Consider the following 24,657-nt stretch of genomic DNA (forward strand, 5'->3'; position numbering starts at 1 on the left):
TTATTATGTTTTGTGCTTTTATGCAGTCAATGGGAAATTCTTAAAACTACAATACCCACTTGCTGAAGTGAAAAAAACAGATTGACAGAGCCAGAAGAGTACCCAGAAGCCACCTACTACAGGACAGGCCCAACAAAGAAAATAGCAGAACGCCACTAGCCATCACCTACAGCCCCCAACTAAAACCTCTCCAGCGCATCATCAAAGATCTACAACCTATCCTTAAAGATGATCCCTCACTCTCACAGATCTTGGGAGACAGGCCAGTCCTTGCTTATAGACAGCCTCCCAACCTGAAGCAAATACTCACCAGCAACCGCACACCGTACAACATAAACACTAACCCAGGAACCTATCCTTGCAACAAAGCCTGATGCCAATTCTGTCCACATATCTATTCAAAGAACAGGAGTACTTGATGCACCTTAGAGACTAACAAATTTATTTCAGCGTGAGCTTTTGTGAGCTACAGCTCACTTTTTCAGATGCATAGAATGGAACACGCAGACAGGAGATATTTATACACACAGAGAACATGAAAAGGTGCAAGTATGCATACCAGCAGGAAGAGTCTAGTCCATTGAGATGAGCTATCATAAGCAGGAGAAAAAAACTTTTGAAGTGATAATTAAAATGACCCATAGAAAGTGTGAGGAAAACTTAACATAGGGAAATAGATTCAATTAGTGTAATGACCCAACCATTCCCAGTCTTTGTTTAGGCCTGAGTTAATTGTATCTAATTTGCATATTAATTCGAGTTCAGCAGTCTCTTTTTGGAGTCTGTTTCTGAAGTTTTTTTGTTACAAAATTGCCGCCTTCAAGTCTATCACTGAGTGGTTAGGGGGGTTGAAGTGTTCTCCCACTGGTTTTTGAATGTTATGATTCCTGATGTCAGATTTGTGTCCATTTATTCTTTTGCTTAGAGACTGTCCGGTTTGGCCAATGTATGTGGCAGAGGGGCATTGCTGGCACATGATGGCATATATCACGTTGGTAGATGTGCAGGTGAATGAGCCCCTGATGGCATGGCTGATGTGATTAGGTCCTATAATGGTGTCACTTGAATAGATATGTGGACAGAGCTGGCATCAGGCTTTGTTGCAAGGATAGGTTCCTGGGATAGTGTTTGTTATATGGTGTGCGGTTGCTGGTAAGTATTTGCTTCAGGTTGGGATGCTGTCTGTAAGCGAGGACCTGTCTCCCAAGATCTGTGAGAGCGAGGGATCATCTTTAAGGATAGGTTGTAGATCTTTGATGATGCGCTGGAGAGGTTTTAGTTGGGGGCTGTAGGTGATGGCTAGTGGCGTTCTGTTATTTTCTTTGTTGGGCCTGTCCTGTAGTAGGTGGCTTCTGGGTACTCTTCCGGCTCTGTCAATCCGTTTTTTCACTTCAGCAGGTGGGTATTGTAGTTTTAAGAACGTTTGATAGAGATCTTGTAGGTGTTTATCTCTGTCTGAAGGATTGGAGCAAATACGGTTGCGTCTTAGAGCTTGGCCGTGGACAATGGATCATGTGGTGTGTCCTGGATGGAAGCTGGAGGCATGTAGGTAAGTATAGCGGTCAGTGGGTTTCCGGTATAGGGTGGTGTTTATGTGACCATCGCTTATTAGCACTGTAGTGTCTAGGAAATGGACCGCTTGTGTGGATTACTCTAGGCTGAGGTTGATGGTGGGATGGAAATAGTTAAAATCACAGTGGAATTCCTCGAGGGCTTCTTTTCCATGAGTCCAGATGATGATGATGTCATCAATGTAGCGCAAATAGAATAGGGGCGTTAGGGGATGAGAGCTAAGGAAGCGTTGTTCTAAGTCAGTCATAAAGATGTTGGCATACTGTGGGGCCATGCGGGTACCCATAGCAGTGCCACTGAGCTGTAGCTCACGAAAGCTCATGCTGAAATAAATTTGTTAGTCTCTGAGGTGCCACAAGTACTCCTGTTCTTTTTGCGGATACAGACTAACACGGCTGCTACTCTGAAACATATCTATTCAAGTGACACCATCATGGGACATAATTACATCAGCCACCCCATCAGGGGCTCATTCACCTGCACATCTACCAATGTGATATATGCCATCATGTGCCAGCAATGCCCCTCTGCCATATACATTGGCCAGACTGGACAGTCTCTAGTCAAAAGAATAAATGGACACAAATCTGACATCAGGAATCATAACATTCAAAAACCAGTAGGAGAACACTTCAACCTCTCTAACTACTCAGTGACAGACTTGAAGGTGGCAAATTTATAACAAAAAAACAGACTCTAAAGAGAGACTGCTGAACTTGAATTAATATGCAAATTAGATACAATTAAGTTAGGTTTGAACAGAGACTGGGAATGGCTGGGTCATTACACTAAATGAATCTATTTCCCCATGTTAAGTATTCTCACACCTTCTATGGGTCATCTCGATTATCACTTCAAAAGTTTTTTTTTTTTCTCCTGCTGATGATAGCTCATCTCAGTTGATTGGCCTCTTACAGTTGGTATGGGTACTTCTACCTTTTCATGTTCTCTGTATGTATAAATATCTTCTTGCTGTATGTTTCAGTCTGTGCATCCAATGAAGTGGGCTGTAGCCCACAAAAGCTTATGCTCAAATAAATTTGTTGGTCTCTAAGGTGCCACAAGTACTCCTGTTCTTTTTGCGGATACAGACTAACACGACTGCTACTCTGAAATCTGATAAATATATTGTAAGCTTCAGGAAAGGAATAGGCAAGCTTAGTGACCTAATATTTTTAAACTTAATTTTATTAATATTTTTCCATAAATATTGAGGTGTCTCACCTGCAGCAGGATGTTGATAGTGGGTTACCCAAGTTTTTGTCCTGGGATTGGTCTTTAGAAGTAAACAGTGAGGTGAAAAGAAGAGCATGTGACACAATTATTTAAGTTCATCAAAGCTAGAAAAGGCAGCAAGGAACTTAAGAAGGACCTTTATTTTGGGAATATAATGCAGGTGAAATTTAGTGTAAACAAGACTTTCGACATACATTATTTTGATTTGAATTACTCATACACGTTGATAGATTCCAATTTAACAGTAATTACTCAGGGGAAAGACCTAGGCATAACTGCACAGTTCAGTGAAAATTTCTCTGCAGCTGTGATTGTAAAAGGAGTCATGATGTTAGGGTGTTAAAAAAGGATTGAGAACAATACTAAAAACTTCATAGAAATTGATGGTACATCTTTACCTTGAATACTTTAGTCAGTTCTGATTACCCCATCTTAAAAGTGGTAATACAGAAATGAAGAAGATCTATTATGAGAGACATGGAAAGACTTTCAAATGAGAAGAAACTCTAAACATTATGATTATGAAGTTTATAGCAGAGGTGATACAATGTGAAATGACAAAATGGTATATAAAGTGGTATAGGGAAGATCAATAAAGCATTAAATTAGTCGTTTCCCCCCTTTATCCTACTGTTATAATTCTATTCTGATCCTTTATTTATTGGCTGACTGATTGTGTCATCCTGCTTTTTTGATTAACAGCAGCTGAATGAATTTTCTGGGAAGCTGCACTTTCTTTACCTGTAGTTGCCATGTGGGACAAGTATTGTAAAGCTACGTTATTAACATAAAAAGAGTATTGATATTCAATCTCTCAGGTGATTTTTTTTCTCTTTTTGTATTATTTATAGATGAGTGACTGTACAGGAATCCAGATATTAAGATAGCAAAGCTATACAAGTATTTAGTGAATTTAAACCCCTACCACTACAAAACTTGTATAAAGTAGTTATGTAATAATGAAAAAAAACTGAGTAATTTCTACTATGACTGCAGATACGGAGAATGGACAGAGATTCAATGATCTAGCTTTGGACTACATGTAATATTTACAGTAAATGAGAACAAATGAACCTCATATGGTCTGGAAGAGAGGAAGTATGTTGTGTGGTGTCCGTTTACCCACCTTTCTAAAGCACTTTCAGATCTATGGATGAAAAGTGTTCTATAAGTGTTGTGCTAGGAATATTAATTATTATTCACTCTTTATTTACTGCTCATTCCTTGCTGATAAGCTTATCTCTGAAGTCAGCCACAGACAGCTTCTTGCCACCCAATTATTTATTTTTATGACTACTCCACAGACTTCAGGGTTCACATAGGGGTGAGGAATCTTTCCATTTTCGTAAGTAATCTGATTTCTTTTTAAAGTAAATACATACTTAGCTCTGAATAAACAATGAAGACTTGTGAGCATCATGATTCTTTGCAATATATAGCATGTGTGCTTCCTTTCTAGCAAACAAAACTAATTTATTTAAAAAGCTTATGTGCTTTATTTTTGTATAGTACTATATGTATGGTTCTAGGAGTAATTAGTTTAAAATGTGAAGCTTACTTCATATTTTAAAGGTTCAAACAAAATTTTACTTGATTTACCTCAATTTTGTAAATGTTTTCAAGTCCCAATGTCTGTATAATGCAACTGTAAATTTATTGTTAATGCACACCTACTAATTGCTTGGCCAAAATGAGTTTTAAATCACCTGCCAAAGGCACAGTATTACGTTGGACAAGCAGTTAATTATGGTTTATAGATCTGCAGGAGGCTAAAAGTTATTGCCATTGTTCCTTGGGTTTCTCCTAGCCAATAAAAGAAATAAATTTGTTTGCAGTAAAATGTTATGACTTGCACTTCTACATAAAGTAGAGGCATAATTGCTACAGCTAAGAACTAGGTGCTTTGGCCCTATTCCTGCAAACATTTATGCATATCCTTTGTCAGCAGTCCCTCTGAAGTACATGGGACTTCTCAGTGCATAAAGTTAAGCATGTGCGCGAATGTTTACAGGGCTCATTGCTTGTGAAGTAAGGTGATCATTCTTGAATTAATATTTGCTGTTATCCTAATTTACTGAGCAATTTGTGGGTATGAAATGAATGGAGAGATTTTATCCAAAAATATCTGGGAATGTGTTCTGCTGTATTGCATATGTCTAATTTCTATTTACGTTAATGGAAATTACATGTATTTTGCGGGGAAATAACCGTGTCCTATTACTATTCAGCATTGCTGATGCTCAGGGTTTGTTTTTTTGCAAGTTTAGTGTTACTGTGTTTTTCTTAGTGCCTAGTGTCATGTGAGATTCTCAATTTTCATTTAGAAAATAATTAGATTGCTAGTTTTCATGATTGTATAGGAAAACTTGTAAATATGATCCCCAAAGACTCAAAAACCAGAAGGCTAATTAAAAAAATACAAACTTTGCAATTTTTAAAAATGTCATGATTTTGGGGGGACCTGACTTATTATTTTTGAATGGTTGGTGCTGGCAATACTGCTATGGTACTTTTTGAAGTTCTGAAGAAAGCTGGTCTACTCATTTGTATAAGTACCATTATCATATTGAAGCCCAAGATTTTTATTTTTGTTTGAAAAATCAAAAAGAATAAGAAAAAGTAAAACAGCAGAAACAAAGAAAGTATAATTATCTTCATCTCAGTGTATATATATAGCAATACTGCTAATGATGGAGAGATGCAGCGACAGAACGAGCAACCATAGAGAAGGAAAGAAGAGGGGGCTTTGTGTTAAGATTCTGCCAGTGCCATGGGTTGGCCCTGCCCCTCACATATGTTAGAGCTGTCCTTAGATCTACTCTTAACTTCCTGTAGCCCACAATGCTCCATAACATTCAGTGCATGCTCTTTACAACAGGGTGTTCTGGTCCTTTGTGGCCTTTATACACTGTGGTAAGTACAGGTTGGAGTGGCACTGGACATTGAAAAGAAAAGCTTCACCAACACAGATCTGTAAAAGACACAAGTGTTTTGTTTAACATTGATGCTGTTTACTTAAAAACAAGCAAACAAAAAACCAAAGACCCAGTGTGGGTGTGATACTTAAAAACACGATCAATTTGACAGTTAATTTTTTATCAAATGGATTTAAAAGTAGTTTCATGGTACTGCTCCTGACCTCCAGCCAATTTATGATTTTACAGTCACATTTTCCCATGTTTATTTAAAAAAAAAAAAAAGTGAGACTCTCAGAAACAGAGAGAAATGACTGTTGACTGACTGTACACTGAAACTGCCTGTACACAACATTTTGTTAAACACACAAAGTAAACAAATTGAAAATAATGGAGGAAATTCTTATCTAAGCTCTTCATCACAATAATTTTAGGTGTTATCTTTAACAATAGTGGGTATAAGAAATAATAGTGATTATTATTAGTGAGTATAAGAAGTAATGTGATTTTTTTTTATGGTGACTGTCCACCTTTAATTTTAAGTGTCAGCCCTCTAGAACGAATGTTGTTGGTTGGTTGTTTTTAGGAGGGTTTTTTAAAGTCTCTTGTTAATCAATTATAGGTTTGAATTGTATCTACTACTGAATAATATCTCAGTACATTCTGTACGTACCTAGAATCTCTTTCTTGGGTGAACTTCACCTTTACTCTTAAGCAGGATCGCAGTACCAGTATTCATTTATATAACATGGATTTGTGGAAATGTTGTTTCAAAGAGGTCATCCTTCAGTTTACAGGAATATAGGGCTGGATGTTGGGTTAATAGAGTTCAGTTTCCTGCTATCACAGGCAGCCTCCTAATATAATCGCATTCATAGAGCTGGATACCTTTATCTTAAAACTAGAGAGGTTGTACGCCTCCGCTACTGCTAGTAGAATGCTGTTCCAGAACCTCACTCTTCTAATGGTTAGAAACTTTCTTCTAAGTTCCAACCTATATTTATTCATGGCCAGTTTATACACATTTGTTCTTGATTCAGTATTGTTCTTTTATCTTAAATAGCTCTTCTCCCTTCCTGGTGTTTACCTCAGTGTATTTACAGAGAGCAACCAAATCCCCTTTCAGTCTTTGCTTTGCTTGGCTAAACAAACTAAGCTTTTTTAGCCTGCTCTCATAAGGTAGGCTCGCTATTCTTCCTATCATTGTAGTAGCCCTTCTCTATACCTGTTAGAGTTTGAATTCATCTTTCTTGAACATGTTTAGTTTCAGTTTTCACCAAAAAGATTAACAATGATTGGACAACATAGTAAAAATCACTGGTGTGTGTGTGTGTCTTAGGTTAAAATAGGGAATGAAAAAGTTAAGAATTACTTAGACAAGTTAGATGTCTCCAAGTCTACAGGCTCTGGTGAAATACATCCTAGAATATTTAAGGAACCGGCTGATAAGGACTCTGAGCCATTAGCAATTATCTCTGAGAACTCATGGAGGATGGGAGAGATCCTAGAGGACTTTGAAATAAGCAAATATAGGTACTATAATAAGGACAACCCAAGGAATTATAGAGCAGTTAGCTTAACTTTGGTACATGGAAAGATAATGGAGCAAATAATCAATTTGTAAGCACCTAGAAGATAAGTTAATAAATAACAGTCAACATGCATTTGTCAAGAACAAATCATATCAAATGAACCTAATATCCTTCACTGACAGGATAAAGAGCTTTGTAGATAAGGGGGAAGTAGTAAATGTGATGTATCTTGACTTTAGTAAGGCTTTTGATATGGTCTCACATGACTTCTTCTCATAAGAAAATTACAGCAATATAGCCTAGATGAACCTACTGTAAGTTGAGCGCACAAATGGTTGTAAAACCATACTCAGAGAGTAGTTATCAATGGCTCACAGTCAAGCTAGAAGGGCACAATGAGTGGGATCCCTCAGGGAAATGTCCTGGGTTCAGTTCTATTCAATATCTTCATAAATGATTTTTATAATGGCATAGAGAGTATAAAGTTTGTGGATGATTCCAAGTTGGAAAAGGTTCCAAATGATTTGAAGAACATAATTAGAAATCAAAATGATCTTGGCAAACTGGAGAAATGGTCTGAAAGAAATAGGAGAAATTCAATAAGGATAAATCTGAAGTACTACACTTAGGAAGGAATAATAAATTGCACAAATACAAACTCAGAAATGACTGCCTGGGAAGCAGTACTGCAGAAAAGGCACTGGGTGTTATAGTGAATCACAAATGAAATATGAGTCAACAATGTAATACTGTCGCAAAAAAAAAGCGAACATAATTTTGGATGTGTTAACAAGAGTGTTGTAAGCAAGACACAAGAAGCAATTCTTCCACCCTACTCAGCAGTGATAAGGCCTCAACTAGAGTACTGTGTCCAGTTCTGGGCACTACATTTTGAGAATGATGTGGAGAAACTAGAGAAAGTCCAGAGGAGAGCAGCAAAATGATTAAAAGTTTAAAAAACATGACCAGTGAGGAAAGATTGAAAAAAAAATGGTTTAGTCTGGAGAAGAGAAGAGAAGAGAAGACTTGCGGCGGGGGCGAGGGAGGGGTTCATAACAGCTTTCAAGTACCTAAAAGGTTGTTATAAAGAGAAGGGTGATAAATTGTTCTCCTTGACCAGGACAAGGACAGGACAAAAAGTAATGGGCTTAAATTGCAGAAAGGGAGATTTAGGATAGACATTAGGAAAATATTCCTAACTGTAAGGATAGTTAAGCACTGGAACAAATTAACTAGGAAAGTTGTGGAATCTCCATCACTGGAGGTTTTAATAACAGATTAGCCAAACATCTGTTAGTGTAGAGAACACTTAGTCCTACCTCTGTGCAGGGGATTGGACTACATAATCTATGAAAGTCCTTCCAGTCCTACATTCCTGTGATTCTATGGGTGACCAGAATTGTACACAGTACTCCAGATGAGATCTTACCAGTGCCTAGCAGAATGGTGTTAATATTTCCTTAACTCTGCGGGGATACCTCACCTGGTACACTGTAGGATTGCATTTGCCTTTTTCCTAACCACATCATATTGGTGGCTCATACATGCAAGTCATTCTTCTCCTTACATATTTCCAACTGATAAGGCCCCTGATCATTGCAGAAATTCTTATTAGTCCCTAAGTGCATGAATCCCTTTGCAATTTATATCATTAAATTTCATTTCGATTACTCCAGTTCTCAAGGACATGTAATTCTTCCTATATAATAATCTGATCCTCCTCTATATTAACAGTGGCACCCAACTTTGTGTCATCAGTAAATTATTAGCACTGTCTTACTTTGTGACAGAGTCATTAATGAAAATATTAAGTAAGATTGAAGCAGCAAAATAATACACTGTATATATCCCTAAAACATTTTGGGATATTTTTCTCTGCATAGCCATTCTTTGATTAGGGCATGTAGTAAATAAAATAGGGCCTTGTCTACACCACAAAGTTGCAGCGCTGGTGAGGGGGTTACAGCGCTGCAACTTAGGAGGTGTACACATCTGCAGGGCATTACCAGCGCTGCAACTCCCTGTTTGCAGCGCTGGCCGTACACCCGGTCAAACCTCGGGTGTAGAGGATCCAGCGCTGGACCAGCGCTGGTCATCAGGTGTAGACACTCACCAGCGTTTTTCTTGATCTCCGTGGAATAAGCAGGTATCCCAGCATACCTGAGGAAGCCTCTCTGGTAATCAAGCAGGTCTCCTTCCCCACGGTTTGCTCTCGCGTTCCCTGAACCCCCCCGCAAGCAGGTCTCCTTCCCCGCGGTTTTCTCTCGCGTTCCCCAAACCCCCCCGCAAGCAGGTCTCCTTCCCTGCGGTGTGCTCTCGCGTTCCCCGAACCCCCCCGCAAGCAGGTCTCCTTCCCCGCGGTTTGCAGGGGGGTTCGGGGAACGCGAGAGCACACCGCAGGGAAGCAGGTCCCTTTCCCCGTGGTGTGCTCTCGCGTTCCCCGAACCCCCCCGCAAGCAGGTCCCTTTCCCCGTGGTGTGCTCTCGCGTTCCCCGAACCCCCCCGCAAGGAGGTCTCCTTCCCCGCGGTTTGCTCTCGCGTTCCCCGAACCCCCCTGCAAACCGCGGGGAAGGAGACCTGCTTGCGGGGGGGTTCGGGGAACACCGGAGCAAACCGCGGGGAAGGAGACCTGCTTGCAGGGGGGTTTGGGGAACGCGAGAGCAAACCGTGGGGAAGGAGACCTGCTTGCAGGGGGGTTCGGGGAACGCGAGAGCAAACCGCGGGGAAGGAGACCTGCTTCCCGGCGGTTTGCTCTCACGTTCTCCGAACCCCCCTGCAAGCCGCCCAACAGCGCTGCAGTGTGGCCACATCTAACACCACTTGCAGCGCTGGTTGCTGTAAGTGTGGCCACTCTGCAGCGCTGGCCCTATACAGCTGTACTAATACAGCTGTAACAACCAGCGCTGCAAAATTGTAGATGTAGACATACCCTAGTTGTAGAAATGCTTGCATAGGTAGTACATTCACAGCTGAAGTAAGTAAACTGCTAAGTATGGTACAAAAATCTGGCATGGTACACCAATGTTGTTCAGTTTCTTGAAGTACAATATTTGGTATTAGGGAGCAGCTGTAAACTTGGTTGCAAGCCAAACAAGTATTTAATATCTGAAGGACTGCCATTAATTCAAGAACATATTGAAAAATGACTAGTGATTTTGGGTGACTTAGTTTTTGAGTGCCCATCTTGCTCCACTTTTTAAAGGAATTGGATTTTCAGAGGGTGGGTGCTCAGCAAGTTCCAGAAATCAGGTCACTTCAACTGTCTTGAATTAGGCACCTAAAATTTTGAGGGACCCCAAATCATTAGTCATGTTAGAAAAGTTGGGCCAGTGTGATTACTATATCCATGGACTTCTTGAATTTCATGTTTATAGCATAGACATTCACAAAAGATTTTTATTACATTATTTTCAAAAATTAAAGAATCACTAATAATATAGCTTAATGAATATGCCACAATATATATAATACCATATAGATAGTTTTCAAATACAAATTTTATTAATCAGCATTGCCTTTTTCACTTGCAAGTGTATGGACTTGATGCTCTAATAGATATTTATGCTTCTAATTTCTGTGATTGAAATACACATCCATGCAACTGGATTTGTTGTATTTTGTGTGGAGAGTTGTATGTGTTATAAATTGATACCTTATTACCTATGAAGTATTGGTGCATTGTGGGGAGAAACTGAGTCCGCTTCATAAAAAATGTGACAAGAATTAAGGAATTTGGAAATAGAGATTTTTGGTCTAAATAGTATTCGACAGGAACACACCCACAAAGGCTAATATGAAGGGAAAATATTACAGATTAAATTAGCGCTAACATGAAGCATTGCAGATTATGGACCCTCATTTAGTCTATTAGAAATAATTGCCTTCACAGATAATTTTTTTCCATTTCACTGAGCATATTTGATTTATAGCAGGAAAAAGTGAAGACAAAGTTAGGAAAAAATCCTTTTAAAGGCAGACAAGCATAATATAAACAAGAATCAAAGGCTGGGCACTGAAGATTACCGGTAGTATAGTTTAAAGTTGTAAAGATCAGCAGCATCTGGATTGTTTTATATCTGTGTTTAGCTTGAGCCTTTTGCTATTCATCCTGTTTCCCTATCAGGCATTTGAGTCCTTAAGGAAAGAGTCTTCATTTTTTTTTTATGGAGAAGTAAAGATTGAGTATCTTCTGCATATTGAAGGTATTGGAATCCACAGTACATATCTCAGTCTCTTTCAGTGGCTGGATTGTTGTTAGGACCTGGTAGAAGAAGATGAGGTGCTGATTTGCCACCCTTTGGGAACCTATCCAGAAGGAATGAGTGGAACCAATTCAGTGTGATTCCACCTAGCAGGTTGGCAATACTTCATTGTCAAGGGTATTGAAGGCAATCAGTAAGCTAGCAGTGTTAGTGTGGATAATTGATTTCTGTCTGTTGTTCTGAAGTATGAGTGCCATTTCTGTGCTGAAACCTGGATAGGACATGATCTGAAAAATACAGAAAGCAATCAGGTGTTCCTGAAGTTGGCCGGTTATTAATTTATTAACCACCATAATCTTATCAAGTGTTTTTAGTATGTTTCAGGAGAAGTTACAAAGAGTTATCTAGCCAAATGTTGCAGGCTCCCCACCCAATTTTCATGTGTTAAACTACAAGACCACTACAATACAATCAATGTTTTCCTAAGCATAGGCATGATATTTGTTTGGGAATGAAAAGGCAGAAAGTCTGTGTGATTGTTAATGGGAGGGGAAGTGTCCAAATCTCTCTCTCAAGATGTAGTCCATACTAAGAAAAAGTTTGGGAATTTTTGAATAAAATAAATATAGACTAAGAAGGACTATCTTGTGTTGTGTTCACGTACTAATAAAGAATAACTTGCTCCTGAAATCCAAGGGCTCAAATTTCAGGCGAGCCAGAGCAGTGCTTTCCCTAATTGAGGTTGGGGGTGGAGAGAGGAAGCAGTTTTATGACACTGTTCTGTCCCCGATCCTACTGGAGTGGATCCTGGGGCTGACAGGGGGACTTCTTGGCCCTAGGCATAAGCTACAGTATCCTCAAGGTAAAGAGAAGGTAAACAGCATAGAGCTTGCTTCACCAGTTTATGCTACTCATGGATTTTCCCACCATGGAGGAATTATTAACTGCCTGTTTAGAGCAGCTTTGGGAGGAGCACAAAGGGATTTTGACATGGGACAGGATCTGTCCCCAAATCTTTCCTGACCCCTCTGAAGCCTGACAGTATCTTCAGTGCAAACTCATAAGGCCCAATCCAGCTGGTAAGCCCCTTATCTTCCTGCTGGCCTAAGGGAGATAAACAATCTTCTCAAGCTCTGTAGCTGCAGAAGATTCCCTGTTTTGAAAGGTGAAGTGGATATTCTGCATCTGTACTCTTTGGGACTGAGTTTGTATTTGGTTTACCTAGATTGTTTTATAGCATCAACATGGTTTGGGGGAACTCCTTGAGCATACTCATGTAGTCCTTCAGAATTGCTGCCTGTGAGAGGATGTGTTTATCAGCTGGGAAAACGTTGTAAGGAGGGAGTAGTCCAGATGTATAGGGCTGTCCCTGACTGATATGAATCTATTTTTTTTTTTAGCAATGATAGGTGAAAAAAGTGAGGAGGAAGTGTTGGTTAAAGTTTCCCTGATTGTTAAGAGGAAAATACTAATCCCAGGGAGGAAGATAGTAGGGCACCTCTCTCTTCTCTGGAGTGAGTTACAAAAACATAATATATGGATTATTGGTCACCCTGAAATCATTTTTCTCCCTCCTCACCCACACAGGTTCTCATGAAAGTTACTCTCCATGATTCCCTCCTCCCTGTTCCCTTCCACCATCTCCTCAATTGATCTCCAATTTGCTTCTGAGAAGTCATTTTTGCATTGTCTTTCATGGGAGACTAACCTTCCCCTTGTATAGCTACTTCTGAAGCTTATGTTACTTGAAATTCTGGAAATAATATTTTGCTGGATGGGTCCCACAGGAACTGAAAATCTGTTTACGTTATTCACCTCAATAACTAATCTTTAGCCATTTTATACTTACAAGTAAACTGCAACTATCACTTTTCAAATGCCCAAGTAAATAATGTGCTCAGGTTGGGGTAACATACTTGCTATTGATCTTCATGTTCTTAAAATTGTGCACTTTGCTTTGTCATTGTAGAATTAGCTCAAAGCTTTGTTTCCATTTATTTTAAGTACTGTGCATAACAGTTAAAAAGAGGGAACACATTTTGAGATCAAAACAATAAGAAAGGAATTGAAAATGAAAGTAATTGCCATTCTCTTTTTGGAAAAAATCTTGAAACTACTCTCAAGCATTGTGACTCCTAAAGTTAGTATCAATGTAGTGCTAAAAGGAGCATAAATGAGAGCTGTTTTGTGTGTAATTTCTATATTTAAATTTTTCAAAGGTGGTTAAACTTGAAAGAACTTTTTAACATACGTAAGAAAATAAATTACACTTACCAGGAACTTTTCATAAGCTTTGTGAAACAAAAAGGGAGGAAAGAACAATGAATATATTAGAATTACCCGAGGGGTATTTTGAAACTGATTCAAACAAGAAATCTGTATATTAATTTCTCTTCTAAGTACTGCTTTCCATGCACAGGTTCCATTAAGCACTAGTAATGTATAATCAAAATGAAATTCCCGTTTCACAGAGTTTGAGTAACTTTTGAACGGCAGGACATTTTTAAAGTTAAATGCAGTATAATGTACTTGTATTAGAATATATACCTATATGAAGAAATGCCACCTCTTGATTGAAATGTAGCAGTAGTTTAACTGTGTACAGGAACACAGACAAATAGTTCAAGACAGCAAATGAAGAATACCAATGGAAAATTCACTGAATATTTAAGGAAGCAGAATACCTTTACCCTGACTTTAATTTGTTGGTGCAACAAGGCTGATACCCCTGGTCTTATGAAAAGTAACATGAGGTTTCCTAACCTAATACAGCCTGGACTGACACAGTTTAGTGTGTGAGATCTGATAGGAGATCTGAGGTTTTTATAGTTGCATGTTTGTCTTTATTGTGCTTTTTAAATTACCCCCCATCTGTTCCTTCTCCCCCATATATTTTTCTCATGAAAATTGTTAAAATGATTAGCAAATGCCGATTAACTGTAAGAAAGCAAGGAAATTCAAAGTTAAGGCTTTCATGTTATCTTCATTTTGCCCAATTGTTCTGTAATAGTACAGGAAATATAAAGTTTAAATTAATTCAAGAATTAGTGTCAAATATAGTGGTATGATACAAATAAGTGAATGAGGAGAGTAAAATGGTTTGACCAAGGGCCTCCATGTTCTTTTGCTTGGGCTACTCTTATGTATTTATAAATAAAAGTCTGGCTAGTAAGGCAATCAGCATAATTCAGTGTCCTCCTATAATATCACTAAAGGCTTTATATTTCCAAAACCACCTCATATTGAAGCACCATATGAAATTATATTGGCTCTTGAGAAGCTTAAGAGACTAGCTTTATATATTCCAGGTTTGATGGGCACCAACAAATTGTTTTCTTTTGGAAAAAAGAAAGAGTCTTGACTTCAATATTGACTTACAATATATATCTGTAAAAATAGTGAAAATCTCCATTCTGAAGGCAAGAACAGTCGCATCCAGAGGAAAACGTGTTTTTTTAATAGCTGAGATTTTGTGATGTGCCTGGTTTACAGGATAGCAAATGTTGGCGGAGGACAATCCTAGTATCATTCTGTAAATTACCTGGGGATAATTTACATCTGCAGCACTGTTTTCATCAGTCATATATAGAAAGTTGCAAGCATCCTACCTGGTAGCATTTAGTGAAGGTTACAAGCTGTATGCAGAAGTGCTTAAGACTGCTAGAAATGTGGGAGTTTCTTGTTTTCCTTTAATTATAGAACCATTTTAAAGTTTGAACACACATGTAGATCTGGAACTTTCTGAATAAAGAAAAAATCTGACATTTTTTTATTTTCTTTTTGAGAGACTCGAATACGTAGTCTAGTACAGAGAGCAATGCAAGGATCTAGTTACCTATTTTATAATCTAGTAATTAAGATGTGTACTTGTAAATATTTATTAAAATTTTGTTTGAGAAAGCCATAAAAATTCCATTACTGGATAAATGGGAGATGTAAATTTGAGCTATTGCATACCCATTGTTAGAATGTAGATCATTATGACAGTTAAGAAAAATTTGTTGTGTCTAATCAGAATACACAGAAAATCTTTCCTTATCTTTGTGCAGAATTGGTTCATTTTGTTTTAAATGTGCAACAGTGTGGGAGTATTCCCATATTGTCTGTAGTTACTCTAACAGTTCTGGTTGTATCATGTATACAGACTTTATTTCAGACCATGTAATTGTTGCAATGTTTGAATCCAACTTTGGTCCATCTATACCAAGTTTGAAAATTCCATCTTAGCATCATTGTGCAGCCAAAAGTCAAGAATTAAATATTTGGCAAAGCCTTAACTAACTGGGGAATTTGAAAGTGAAGACAAGGTTTAATTCATATATTTGTTTTTCAAGGAAACTGGTGATTAATATGTCCAGTGAGGCAAAAGTTTTCAGACAACCCAATAGTAAAGGGTTGAAATAGAACTGCAACTTAGAACAAAACACTGAAATAGAGTTGTAACCGAATTTGCAACATATGGGTGAAATAGAGCAGTGGTTCTCAGCCAGGGGTATGTCTAACCCTGGGGATAAGCAGAGGTTTTCCAGGGGGTTCATCAACTCATCTGGATATTTGCCTAGTTTTACAACAGGCTACAGAAAAAGCACCAGCGAAGTCAGTACAAACTAAAATTTCATACAGTGATTTGCTTATACTGCTCTATATGCTATGCACTGAAATGTTAGTACAGGGGTCAGCAACCTTTCAGAAGTGGTGTGCCAAATCTTCATTTATTCTCTCTAATTTATTCTCTCTAGTTTCGCATGCCAGTTATACTTTTTAATGTTTTTAGAAGGTCTCTTTCTATAAGTCTATAATATATAACTAAACTATTGTTGTATGTAGAGTAAAAAAGGTTTTTAAATGTTTAAGAAGCTTCATTTAAAATTAAATTAAAACGCAGAGCCCGCCCCTCCCCCCTGCCCCCGGACTGGTGGCCAGGACCCGGGCAGTGTGAGTGCCACTGAAAATCAGCTTGTGTGCCGCCTTTGGCATACCTATCCCTGTGTTAGTACAATATTTATATTCCAATTGATTTATTTTATAATTATATAATATAAATGAGAAAGTAAGCAATTTTTCAGTAATAGTGTGCTGTGAAGCTTTTGTATTATTATGTCTGATTTTGTAAGCAAGTAGTTTTTAAGTGAGGTGAAACTTGGGGATATGCAAGACAAATCAGACTTCTGAAAGGGGTCCAGTAGTCCTAATGTCACAGGCTTCTACGGAGAGAAAGCAGACCGTTTGTTGACACCTAGGTCCTAATTGAAGCCAAGTATATTTGGTACATTTTGTAAAAATGGAACAAAATTTGAACCATATCTGGGATTTCATAAAAACATTTCTATTTGATATAATATAATAATACTTCTTCAGCATCCAGATCTTTTAGATTTAGAATGGTTTTTCTGATACTGATACTTAATTTCTGTTACTGACAAAGCCTATGTAGCAAGAATTGAATAACCAAGCTGACAAGACTTTCGAGTAGATGGGGTACGGTTTTGGATTTGGAATTGCATTCTCCATGTCAGGGTGACAATAAAATATGTAAAACACCAAACTGGTAATGGTAATTTTTCGCTGTTCTTGTTTTTCTTCCATGATTAAAATAAAGCGTAAAGGACTTGGGGAAAATATTTATTTAAGATCAAGTATTTAAACACTTCATTGAAAAGTTAACAAAGTTATTAATAAGTATTGGATCAAATTCATTCAGCATGCCATTTCCCTATCTATCTAATTTGAACTGGTTTACTGTTTTGTATTTCTAAAGCACCAAACCAGTGGCATCTCAGCACTCTTCTGTCTTTTTGTCAGTGTCCCTCCTCCAGCTCGGGCATAGTTACTAGCACCTTTTAATTGTTTCTAGTCCTTAGACTATTAAGAGAACTTTTCCAGTTTTCCTTAGCCCAAGGCAAGTCATATTGTGATGAAAAAATATAGAAATGCATAGAGATCTTCATAAAATTGTTTAAGGGATTGATTAATTTTTCATTATATCTTTCTTAGGGGCACATCTAATGTGTAATAAGAGAATTTTCTTAAACATCTCCTTGTACCTTTAAACTGGAAGGCAGGAGGTTTAAAGAAGTTCTCTATGAATGCATATATTGGAATTACTGTCTAATAATCTCTTCAGTTTTGTGAGAAATGAGAAGGCTCTAATTTTTTAATTTTAGTTTGTATGTTAATTAAAGTATTTGGAGAGTTGATGGATACACGTACAGTTCTTCAGACTTTTTATTATCAAGCTCAAGTGTTTGCTGTTTACTTCCAGGCTGGCTTCATTTTTAAGGGTGATACTTGAGGGAATTAAGTCAGTAGGAGTACTCTCAAATGTATCTTGCGCAGCACAGTGATTTATGTACAGTGGTGCCTGAATATCCCTTTTGAATCTCCCGTAAATTTGAATCTCCCATTTGAGTTGGAATTAACATGATTCACATCCCAGCAGTGAAGAAGTAGGATCAAGAAAGTATTGAGAGCATTTTAAAACTATGTTGTGAACAGACAATAGTAAAGATAAATGCTTAGAGAAGGACTCTGTCAAATATTACAAGACAGCATTCCTTTAGTACTTACATCAGAGTAGAAATATGGCCAATTGATTTATAGGGAGCAAGTAATTTATAGCAAAAGGGTCATTATTGGAATGGAGAGAATCCTACATCCTGTATGCTAGATCCATTTGATAGAGCAAACTGCTAGACATCTTCACTAAATAATCAAACAATTTTGGAAGGCATCTTGTGGTTTTCAGGTTGGGGTGAGGAAAATGAATGTAACTATTGCGTGATATTTTTTCCCCTGTCCTCCACTTTTTTCCCATCTGGACCTGCTCACCTCTTACTTCTGCTGGTTTCGGCCACTGTGTCATCACTGGGAGACATGCTGACCTGTTTTCACGTCAAGAACCTCCTTCCCTGTACTTGACATGTCAGTGAGGTCTTTGGGGCAGACACATTAATTTAATTTAATTTGGAACAGCCTAAAAACAAGGCAAAGTTTCAGTCATTGCTGGAAAAAACATTTTGTTTGGATGGTTTATTTCAATATTTAAGTATCAGTGGAATGATTTTGTGCTCCATAATCTGACACTTTTTACTGCTTGTGACACAGGTGCAGAATTTTCAGTACAAATTGTCTGAAGCAAGTTTATGCATTTAAAATATTTCAGCTCTTAAACCTGTGGATATTTTTATGGAAGACTGGGGGCATAGTCCTAACACTCCTTATCCATTAAAAATTGGTATACAGTTATCATATCTAATACTTATTTTTCTACTTGTTATCTTTTCTTTCAAAACTCAGCTATTACATCAGTATAATTCCATCATTGTCAATCCCAAACATTAAAAAAATCATGAAATGTTAAAATTACATTTTGAGTTCTATTTACTTGCATTTTGGTTTCTGAAGCTTTCGGTTTACAGAGCTCACATCTTCATACTTTTTTTTATGAACCATGAGGGCTAGCAAATTTTTTTAAACAAAGATTGAGATTCTCATATATTCACCTGACTGTAGCAGCTGAAAAAAAATGGATTTAAGGAAAATGCCAGTTATCCTGATGTTTGAGATAAAACTGCAAAAGTAGGCAACGCTGTACTTCTGCAGACATGATGTCAAGAATCATTGGCTTTGATGTTGTATATTTTCACATGAGCTTTTTCTCCAGATGTAGTGCTAATACTTTAGCTCTGATACTTATTAACTGCTTGGATTCGGACTGTATTAGGTGATGGTTTGCCAGTGATCTTTTCAGGACAAGCATCAAAGCTCATTCAACTTGCTGTGGCAAGGCATGCAAAAAAAAAGCTTATTAAAGTTGTAAAAGGAACTTGGGGAAAATATTGTTTGGAAATATATTAATTGTTTTGTCTGTTGATTTGTAATTGGCTGGTAAAACATTCATTATCTAGTGGGTCTGTGCTTGATAAAAATATTTTGAACATTGTTTAGATTGTGATTTACTTTCAAAATATGTTTTCCAGTAGGATATACAGTACTTAGTATTTTTCGGTTCACAGAAGGTGAACAAGTCCTTTACGCCAGTATCTGATTTTCTAGCCTCTTTCTTGTCTCTTTCCTCTGTTTTTACAGGTCTCCTCTATGAAATATTCATAGATCACAGTCCTTTCTTAACCACTTCTCACTACAGTAAATAATTGACAGAATTAAAGAAAAAAAGTGCATTTGATGCAGTGTTCAGATTGATCAGTTTCCTTCTTCCCCTGTGATTATGTTTTAAGCATAAATTAAATGCATTTTCTAAATACCAACAAGGAATGAATGTTAAAAGCAGTGATATCTTAGGTTGTTACTTGTTTTTCTTTGAAAACTTGTTTATTGCATTTTGGGCAGGAGGAATATATTCACATTTTCTACCAACATGACTGATTGGATGGTGGCCCTACGGAGGAGAGGGATAGCTCAGTGGTTTGAGCAATGGCTTGCTAAACCCAGAGTTGTGAGTTCAATTCTTGAGGGGGCCATTTAGGGATCTGGGGCAAAAATCTGTCTGGGGATTGGTCCTTCTTTGAGCAGGGGGTTGGACTAGATGACTTCCTGAGGTCTCTTCCAACCTTGATATTCTATGAATCAGGAAAATAAATATCTGTAAAGATCCTCTCCCCTTCAAAACCAAAAGATTATATTGTTTTTGTCACCATTGTAAAGATTACAAATAATAGACTACCAAGAGATCAAGGTAGTGTGAGGCTATGTCTTCACTAGAAAAGCTGTGGCTGCACATATGTAGCGCTTCAGTACAGACACTCGCTACAGTAACGGGAGGGTTTTTCCTGTTGCTGTAGTTAATCCACCTCCCCAAGAGGTGGCAGAGTGCTATCTACACTGTGGGTTAGGTTGGCTTAACTACATCTCTCAGGATTGTGGATTTTTCACACCCCTGAATGACATAGCTGGGTTGACCTAACTTTTTAGTATACACCTGGCTTTAGGCTAGAGTTATTTCTTACACAAGAAGTTATGAGACACGTTTTCTCATCTCTGTATGACACTGAAGTTGTATGTGTTTCAAAGTTTTAATTTTTGTATAGTGTGTCAGAGAGAACTTCTTTAAGCCTCTTTGCTAACCACATTGATATTACTGTTTCCCTGTCTATCCTCCCCTTCGCTCTCCTACTTGTTTGCTTTACCCAATTGTTGCATCTGATGTTAAACACTTTGAGGCATGGATTGTCTCTAATCATTGGTCTGTACAATGCCTACCACAAGGCTGTCTCTGTGGGTATCTAGGCACTACTATAATATAAATAATAATAGAAGGCAGGATGCATTGGGAAGTCCAGAGGTATGGATGGTTTAGTGATATATTTAAGCAGTGTTTTAAATGATATTATATAGGTGGCATTATGTGCTATCAAGAATGAGACAGTATCCAAACATAAGCTATTTGGTCGAAAGCTGAATAGCTGAAACTTACCTTCAACCTCTTTTTTATGTAAAAGAAAATTCCCTTCAACATATAGAAAAGGGAAAAATAATAGTTCAAGATTTTGTAATTAAAGACAGTATCCTAATTACTACATATACTTATGCACAAGAGGGCCAAATTGAAGTTGCACAGGCAACCTTAATTCTGAAATTTCCTAACTTTGAGTGCTAGACTGTTCAATCTTAATAATGTTCTTTTAACATTATTGTGTGTGTAGTTTCCTAGGTTTATTTAAAAAAAAGCACCCTGCTCCCACTTGGCCTCTTCCCCCTGAGGCCTTGCCCCTGCTCGGTCTCTTTCCCCCCAAAACTGGCAGACTCCTCTCCCCCAAACACACACTCCTCTTCAAAAGCACCCACTGGCAAAAACAAAAGTTGGTGCCTGTGCCCAATACTGCTAGTGAAAGGCTCTTCCAGAATCTTACTCCTCTGATGGTGAAAAACCTTCTTTTTACTTCCAGTCTCACTTTATTCATGGTCAGTTTGTACCTATTTGTTCTTGTGCTAGCATTGTCTTTTAGCTTAAATAGCTCTTCTCATTCACTGGTGTTTATCCCTCTGATGTATTTACAGAAAATAACCATATCCCCTTTCAGTCTTCATTTTGCTAGGCTAAAGTAGCCAAGCTCTTTTAATGTCATCCTGATAATCATCCTAGTAGCTGTTCTCTATATCTGTTCCAATTTGAATTAATCTTTCTTGAATATGGGTGGCCAGAATTGTGCACAGTATTCCAGATAGGGTCTTATAGGTGCTTGTAAAATTGCATTAATACTTCCCTAGTTGCTCTCTGGGACTGGCACATACACAATTGGTCATACCTAGGACCTGCGAAGGGATGGACCATGCTCTTTTGCTCTGAGAGAGGATGGTGTATGCAGAGTGTGGTCAATACTAGGAACTGTGAGAGATTTGAGCATGTTCAGTGAGGATAATTTGGAAATTTTAGCTGATAAATTCTAAGAATTCTCTACTGAGCATATATGTACTATGATTTTTCAAAGGTTTATAACCTGGACAAATTTGGGCACATTTTCACAGGGACAGCAAAAGGAACTGCCCTGAAACAAAGGTCACACTACTTCCAAATTACAAATCCCTCTTCTCACGTCTATGGACTGTAGAACTACTCAAAGAAAAGGTCTCAAGAATTTTTTTAAGTAGTGCAAAACATATTTCCTCCCCCCAGTCTTGTTGTCAGAAACAGTTGAACGGTTTTGGTTGAACTTTTCCAAAGAGAATTCAGCCTGAGTCAGATACCCAACATGGAAAAGTTCAGCCCAAATGGTTGAAATCTTGCAAAGTTATAAGCAAATCAAAACAGAATCTTATAAAGGTAAGTGTTAGGTAACCATAATAGGAGGTCCTGTTAATTCAGTCTATTTAGAGAGAGAGAGAGAGAGAGAATGTGTGTGTGTGTGTGTTTACTTACTTTAACCTAAAAATGGCCTAACACGGTGCTGAATTTATTAATGGGCCCTTTTAAAATTATTTTAAGTCACAAACTAACAGATTTACTAGTGAGGTCTCATAAAATTAATTATTTGCCTAAAGACTACATACTATTATTTTGAGGAGGATATGCTGTATTTTGATACATATAACAATGTGATTTAATTCCTACTTTTAATGGCAAAACTCAGCTCATTCTTAACTATGGAACCATGAATGGCACTCCCATAATATAACATAGAAACTTATATTTGCAGCCTTAATTTTGTAGTTGTTATTGCTAATGTAACTGTGTAACAATCTTCTTACAAATCTGTTTGTTCTGTATGGAAAATTTGGAGAGCGTGCCTGCCAGCATATGTTGTGTTAATGCAACACAATCAGTATAGTAATAGCAGTATGACTAGAGCTCTTTCTGGAAAGTTACCACATATGTATTAGTGTCACAGGTGAAGTACTCTTGGCAGTGAAGCCACAGTTGAAAGTTTTGCCAAACCATTGGCATCAAAGACCTTCAGCGTGGCCACAACTGACCAGAGTCAGCTGACTAGGGCTTGCAGGGCTCAGTCTGTGGGACTGTAAAATTGCAGAATAGACTTTGGTCTCAGGCTGGAGCCCAGACGAGGGAGAAGGCGCTCAGAGCCTAGGTGGCAGCCTGAGCCTAAATGTCTACACTGCTATTTTTAGTCCCTGAAGCCCAAGTCTGCTGACCTGGACTCTGAAATTCCGTGGCTTTTTTGTCTCAATGTAGACATACTAGAAGGGCTAGATTGTGGGATTTAGCCCTGTGCTGAGGGCTCCTTCACGGGGACAGTCAAAATGTTATAGCCCTTTAAAGGAGAAAGCTTGTTATGAGTTGGGTTAAAAACCTATTGAGGTTGGTAAGTGTGAACTCACCTTGCGGTTAACATAACTGTAAAGATAAATATCACTTAAGACAAAAGGTGTGCGTGAATCTACCCAGGAGCTTTTAGGCTGAGTATTGTTTTGGTAGGTGTATGAGAGAACACACAGAAATGGACAGTTGAGAACAGAGAGAGAGAAACAAAGGGTGAATAATACAAGAAAGCCTAGGAGTAGTAGCTTGTGAAGACAGTGTGGCCCTGGAAAAAAAGTTAGAGAGCTTTTGGGTCTGTTGGCTAAAAAAGCTTGGGGCTATAAGGTAAGAAATTGCTCCTTTTTGTTCTTGGTTCTTTCTGCATTCATAGACACAACAAACAAAATTGCATCAAAGAAAATGCCAGACTCGATCAATTTCTGCTTCCAATTAGAACAGGGATCCAGGGCTTTGGAGTGGAGCCTAGAGCTGGAGCGCGGAGCAGCTCCAGAGCAATGGAGCTGCAGGTTTTTGCCTGGAGCTGGAGCTAGAGCGGAGGCGGAGCACAGCTCCAAAGCCCTGCAGGGATCGGAACCATTTGGCACATGGCTCCCCAGGGTAAGCACCCTGGTGGGCCAGGCCAGTTTGTTTACCTGCCATGTCCGAAGGTTTGGCTGATTGCGACTCCCACTGGCCGTGGTTCACCGCTCCAGGCCAATGGGGGCTGCAGGAAGCCGTGGCCAGCACATCCCTCGGCCCGCACAGCTTCTCACAGCTCCCATTTGTCTGGAGCGGCAAACCGCTGCCAGTGGGAGCTGCGATCGGACAAACCTGCAGACGCAGCAGGTAAACAAACTGGCCGGGCCACCAGGGTGCTTACCCTGGCGAGCCACGTGCCAAAGGTTGCCAATCTCTGAACTAGAACATCTCCATGGGCCCAAAATTTGACTAGCCACTTGGATCAAAAGGAAAATGCAATACTGAATTCCTTCTCTGCATGGATACAGAGAAGATTAGCATGGCCCCTGCGCAAGGATGACACGCAAATTCGTGTTGGTGGGTCAGCTGACCTGTACTGCTGCTCATTCCTTTGTAGAACGCCCTGCAATTCACCTGAGTGAAGGCATTTCCATTCTGTTTATGCAGGCCATGCAAGTGGAAAGGCTCCTTTCCTGCTTTGTGGCTATGTAAGTTTTTTGTAGGGCTGTCAAGCGATTAACAAAATTAATTGTGATTAATTGTGGGATTAATTGCACTATTAAACAATGATAGAATACCATTTATTTTAATTTGATATTTTCTACCTTTTTAAATATATTGATTTCAGTTACAACACAGAATGCAAAATGTACAGTGCTCACTTTATATTTATTTTGTATTGCAAATATTTGCACTAAAAAACAAAAGTAATAGTATTTTTCAGTTCACCTAATACAAGTACTATAGTGCAATCTCTTTATCATAAAAGTTGAACTTGCAAATATATG

General features: G+C 38.4%; 1 protein-coding gene and 1 pseudogene across 5 annotated transcripts in view; both read left to right on the top strand.

Annotated features, from left to right (window-relative positions):
* PLCL2 (phospholipase C like 2) overlaps nucleotides 1-24,657 on the top strand; it is a 187,469-nt gene that overhangs the window by 67,497 nt on the left and 95,315 nt on the right. The gene's annotated exons all lie outside the window — the stretch shown is intronic.
* On the top strand, nucleotides 24,145-24,240 carry LOC127046058 (uncharacterized; annotated as a pseudogene).

The sequence above is a fragment of the Gopherus flavomarginatus genome, chromosome 2 (assembly GCF_025201925.1).
Source record: "Gopherus flavomarginatus isolate rGopFla2 chromosome 2, rGopFla2.mat.asm, whole genome shotgun sequence".
Lineage (NCBI taxonomy): Eukaryota > Metazoa > Chordata > Testudines > Testudinidae > Gopherus > Gopherus flavomarginatus.